Consider the following 6,301-nt stretch of genomic DNA (forward strand, 5'->3'; position numbering starts at 1 on the left):
TGTTGAGCTGCAGTGGATGTACTGGTCCGTCGCCATGACAATTGGATAGTAGGTTTTGCAAAAATACTAATACATTTTAGCAGGGCATGATTTCCTTTGCCAATCCTGCCAAAAGAATGAAGTAATGGCAGTCTGTGAGGCTGCCTGTCATCGCTCACGCCACACTACTGGCAAGATTCTACATGCAGTGCACTACTCTGTGTTGTCTCCAGCCCCACACAAGTTTTATCACAAGATGGGTGTGCCCTAACTTAGTAATACTAGCTAGTTCTGTCTGGTCCTGGGCTTTTCTCGTGGGCTGGTGTGTGTCATAGTAGGCGTAGCAGCTGAATTCCCTTCCTCCCTATGCGCTTCCATGATAAATGGTTGCTCGCACAGGTGCAGATGACTCCGCCATCTCGGATTGGGAGAAGCAAGTATGGAAGAGCCATCTGCATGAGGACATGTTTGTGGAAGCCATTTTGTACATGGGGAAAATAACAAGTTCTAGATGCGCCCAGCATTTATTTTCTTGATACCTCACTAAAAAAGAGGGGTTTTATCCTTGACTCGGCGCCTCTCAACTGGCTATCCCTATATGAGCAGTTCTTCAACTGATTTTAACATGCTCTTTCCTGCCTTACGGCTGGATTGTTTTTTTCCTTCTACCGCTAAGTTGGCAGTTTTCTTCCCTGCTTACAGAATTTCCTCCTGCTGCTATTTGCCTGTGACCAGATGTCCACCCATTCTCACCCTACATTCTGATCCTTTTTTTGAGAACCCCTGCTTTTCTACCTATGGTGAACCCTTGTAGCTACAACTTAACTCCTAGCATATTTCTACTGCTACTGAGCTTGAGGTGATCACTGTTCTCCAGTACTTTACTGGCTTGCTGTACCAGTGTGGAGATTTTTCTCCTCTAATTTGGTCCAGATACAGCACTCTGGTGCTATTTTTTTTTGTCCTGTCCCTGTGCAAGACTCTGGTGATGCTTGTTCCCAGTGGTGGCTCACCCATTTGAGGAATCAGGGCTCCGCTATCCGTGGTTTCTCCGCTATCAGTGGTTTCTGTCCCTTCGCTACTATATTAATAGTGAATAATATGCTATTGTTCACTATTGTTCAAATAAAAAAAATGCAAAGAGGGCCAAGCAGCAGGCAGTTTGAGGCAGTAAACTTGTCTGATGGTTGATGCTGGTGCTTAGAGGCTCTTCCTCGAGCCATCTCACACATTGTCCGGAGCTGATCAAGTCTTTCCAGCCCCAACCTTTGTGGTCTGACACATCTTCGGTCCTCCAGGTTTTTGATGTGCTGCAGTGTAATCTATAAACTTTTCTTCCATGGGGCACTCTGCGATGGCATATTGGAGATGACGCTTGGTATGTGGCAACATTCTGTCACAGGTATATTGTTAATAGGGGGAACCAACGGCAGAATGCTGGCCCTGGCACAATGACGATAATTATTGAAATATGGGGGGTCTCATTAAAAAAATAAATAAAAGGGGGCTCAACTCCTGGGGAGCGTCAGAGATCATTGGGCTGGCGTGCCATGAAATCACTTGAATTGTTAATGGGTGCCCCTTTAGAGCAATCTCAAATAATACATGTCCTCTTAAGAAACATGTAGTAAAAATTGTCTGTTTAAATGCATAATTTGACTGCATGTTTAATTATTTTTTCTCTGAAAAGAATCCCTCAAACTCTCCTCGAAGAATGGGCTCACATGCTTTCCGTACTTGCTGCAATTTGAGTTAAGTTTGCTTACACCCGAGCACTTTGAAAGATTACCAGATTCCACTTCTTGGTGCTTTCCTGCACAAGACTGCTGCTAATTATGCTGTCTCTGTGCAAGATTTTAGTAATATTTAATCCTGCCCTTGTACAAGACATTCTACATTCCTAAGTTACTGATACCTGGTTTCCATTCCCCATTCCCCTCTTCTCTCGCTATGTTTCAAAGCTATGTATTTTTAGGTCTGCTGCTCTCACAATATTTTCTCCTGCAATATTATTACACGTGTGCTCCTGCTATTGACTGGCAAAAGAAAGCCTCTAAGGGGAAGCTACTCAGTCTCATCTGTAGGAGCCCCACCTCTCACCTGAACTCTGGCTCACACTAAAAGAGCGCCCCCCTCCCCCACCGAGTTCTCTACCACTGATTTCGGCCTGCAGCTCGGGTTTGCATGTCTTCACCTCTAACACTGCAAACTCAAGGAGATGATGGACAGAGTGCTAAAACTTTTCACACTCTCTCCCTCAGTCACAGATCTGGGTTAAATCCATCATCGTTCTTTAGCTCACTTCGCCACCCCAGTTCAGACCCAGCCATATTGAAATCAGTCTTGACCCTGTTCCTCATGGGAACAGTCCCGCCTGAACTGCCAAGCCAGGTCTTCCCTGGACCGGAAATAAGCATCCTGGGACCGATTTCAGGGTAACACCCCATATCAGCCAGGCCAGTGAGCAAGGGACCCACTTCTGGGCATATCCTGCCAACTTGGGGTCAACAAAGCAAACACAAGAGAATGATGGACGGTGTGCTGAAACTTTTCAGACACTCACCCGCAGTCACAGTTCTGGGTTGAATCCATCATCGTTCTTTAGCTCTCTTTCGTCACCCAAGTTCAGACCCAGCCATATGCAAATCAGTCTTGACCCTGTTCCTTATGGGAATAGTCCAGCCCGAACTGCCAATCCAGGTCTTCCCAGGACCTGAAATAAGCATCCTGGGACCTTAACTCATTATTCTGCCTTGAGATTTTTAATAGCTATGCAGATAATCCTTTCTTCTGGATGAGGGTTAGTTAGAACGGCTTGTCATGTAAAGTTTATGGTTGGTCAAGAATGCCTTCTACAACCGAGGTGCGTGTGGACCTTTGCTTTTGATCATTGTCCATTGGTGTTTTTAATTTAGTAGATTTGGTACGGCATGTATACAACTTCACAACTACTTCTGTGCACTTAACATGAGTGCAAAGTGATCCGTTATTTGTGTCAGACGGTGTATGTATGTTGGGATACCTCCAGGATGTAGTGCAGGTCAAGTGAAAGTGGTGGCATCAGCCTCCAGGCCATACATGGACCATGGCCAGTCCATGGGAGGGAGGAGCAAAGGAGAAAAAGCGAGAGATTCGAGCCTTGTGAATGGATTGATCTTACTCAAAACTGTTTTTATTTGCCTGGATAGGTGGCTAGCAGGTTTCTCCACACAGTGTCTTATTATGACATCTTTTCCTTAATGAGACTCTTAAAAAGTCCTTCAAGGATCGGGTGAAAAGGTTTAAGTGAATCCGTCTGAGAAGGATGCATGCAGCCTGGTTCATGCTCTATGGTTTGCAGTAGTTTTAGCTTTGAGCCCTTTATAGACCATGATGTAATAGTTCACTCTCATTATGGCTTGCGGGAAGAAAAGGGCTATATTGTAGGTCTGCATCAGTAGCCATAAGTAATGGAAGAAGCTCCAAACGACCTCATTAACTTGTGTGTGTGGAGAGAATCAAACATCACATCAAGGTACGGTTTTTCGGGATGGGCAGCTGAGTGGTAGCCAGTACTTGGCATCCAGTTGAAAGGAACACTTTTGGGGTCAGTTGGGCACAGGGTCATGATCTATGTCTCAGACCTGATTGTGCAGTTTGTTTTGGGACATTCTTTCTTGCACCCGCACCAAGCAGTACCCAAATGGGTGTCATTCATGGGATCTGATTTGTAACTCCAGGCAAAGTTGGGTGCAGTTCATGTAAACCGGATACTGGCTGTTGTACTGTTCTAAAATATGAGGCACAGAGAGAGACCACATGGACATTGAGCAGGATTTTGGAATGGGTAGATCTTTGTTGCCTTCACCAATAAGAGGAGGCTGTTTAAAGAAATGACTGAGCTTGGCTTGACCGTGGGGTTTACGGTCCTCATTGTTCATACATCACACTGACCTTTCCACTCAAATAAATTAGTTACTAGAAAGGTTTTTTTAACGTTCCAAAAGGGTGTGAGTGTATTCTAAAGGGTTTCTATTGGTGGAGTGTAATAGGAGACGGGGGACCTGACATCAGCAAGAAGGAGATGACAGGAGATAAATCAATGTGGTTCTGTAAAGCTGCAGCTGATTAAAAGTCTTGGCCTCCTCTTGGCTCGAAGCTTTATTCCTCCCTGGAAAACACCTTGTTTGTGGGGTCAGCGGACATTTCTCCAGAATGATCCGCCCTGTGAAACATGGATTAACCAGCTATCACAAAATTTGCAACTTTATTCACCAAATTATATCACGTGTGTGTGTGAGAGATAAGTACACCTGCCAGAAGTTCAATTTACAGAGCCATTCAAAGCACATTTCGTAATAGCCATTTCCCCATGTTTTCACTGCAGCGTGTACTTCTGTATTTCGGTCAATATTTGAACGGCGGCGGGGACTGAGGAACCCTTTGTCACAGCCAGTGGGCTGAGTCCCTAAAACTGCTCCCCCATGCCTTTTTTTTGTTTTTCTTTGAAGCCAGTCTCCTGTTTCTTCCTTTATATGGCACCATTTTAGTATGGAGGTCTGTCACTGCTGTTTAATCACTGACTTTTGATCTGCACCCCCCCCACACACACACCCCCCTAACCCAATGACTACCACCTGCACATCGACTGGCCAGACAGGTATGCGAGGAAGCAAGTCAGAGCAGGAGGAAACCAGAAGACAGAGAAGAAGAGAAGTACAAATGATTACACATACTTCTCCATCACATATTGAAGATCAAATCAAAATAGACAATCAACAAGACTGGGCTATAGTGTTGACAATGAAACATGAAACCTAAAAAACAAACGCCCAGTGTAACGTAGACCATGCACTTAGGAAATGGGACTAGAACCCAAACTACACACCCAAAAAGAGTAACAATTCGAATGTGCGAAGGCAATCTCGAGTGGAGATTATTTTGTGCACTATTAGAAACAGAGTACAACTCACACTACACACCTTAAGAAAGGTAAATTGTGCACTGAGAGAAAAGAATATAAATGAATGTGAGTAAGTACGTGAACGAATGCACCTCGAATTGAGGTCACATGTTGTGCACCATATGTAAGGACGCACCTCGTGGAGAGGTACCGACAATGTACACTGAGCAATGGGAATAGGACCCATGCGAGACACCTCGAGTGGAGGTAAAACCTTGTGCACTGGTAGTGCACTGTAGCGACGGGATTGGAACCCGTGCAACACACCTCGTATGGAGGTAAAAACGTTGTGTACTGTAACTGTAGCAATGGGACTAAGACCCATGCCTCCATAAAATTATAGTTAGTAACTCCGGACAGATTGTGGTGTTTCAAGAGTATTTATTGTAGTAGTTACAATTCCGGTAGTTCAGCCCCACCAGGAGCAGCCAGCATGCTGCTCAGCCCTTCTCCAACTGTAGGTTCTGACTCCCAACATTCTATCTTACATAATTCAGGGAGAACTCCACTGGCATAGCATGAACCATATTAGAACCCGGATACTACAATATGTTTATTAGTTGTGGGATGGGCATGCACTTCAACTGGGGCGAGATCTGCATGAATGCCTTTGTTCATTACTACTATCTTTTTTAATGTTGGAAAGTATGGCTACCAAGAATGTGTAATAGACAATACAACGTTTATCATGGAACTGCCTTGATAGATAGGGCATTGAGTCCTTTATCCAGGAAACACCTCTTGATCCGAGCTAAAACCCATCCATTGCAATTATAACGGGTCTTCATAGGTACTTTTCTTCATTTAGGGCTCACTCCAGAGCTGTAACTGTTCTGATATGCAAGTTATTAAACTTCAATCTGTCTAGGGACCTGGATGGCAGACTTTTAATGGAACAAAGTATGGTTCATAACCCATTTACAAATTATTTACACTGTCAGTGTAGTCACATAAGTTCATTGACTCCATTCTTGAGCTGCCTAGGTGATTTTTTTCATGTATGAAAGAGGCAGCCGGCTCTAAACACCTAGGACAGGCAAACATTTTATCAGGAAAGTATTTCTGTAGTTTTTCAGGAGTGAGGTACGCCCTATGCAGGATGTGTAACTGTATATTCTTGAAGCTGTAATTACGGGACACTTTTTTGGTATACTCAAGGGCCCTGATCCATTCCCTGTCGTGTAGTGGCCTGCGAAAGTCATTTTCCCAGTGTTCCCTGAGGGGTACAAGTGTGGGTTGCCTCAGGGTCCATATGGCCCTGTATATCCAAGTGACTAGGTGCCGTCCTGGCCCCATCTGCAAAATCGCGTGGATGACCGGGTGTGTGGGGGGTTCCGTATCAATCGCACGCCACTGTTTGCGACAGTCCGTGAGAAGCTG

The sequence above is a fragment of the Triturus cristatus genome, chromosome 4_1 (genome assembly GCF_964204655.1).
Source record: "Triturus cristatus chromosome 4_1, aTriCri1.1, whole genome shotgun sequence".
Taxonomy (NCBI): domain Eukaryota; kingdom Metazoa; phylum Chordata; class Amphibia; order Caudata; family Salamandridae; genus Triturus; species Triturus cristatus.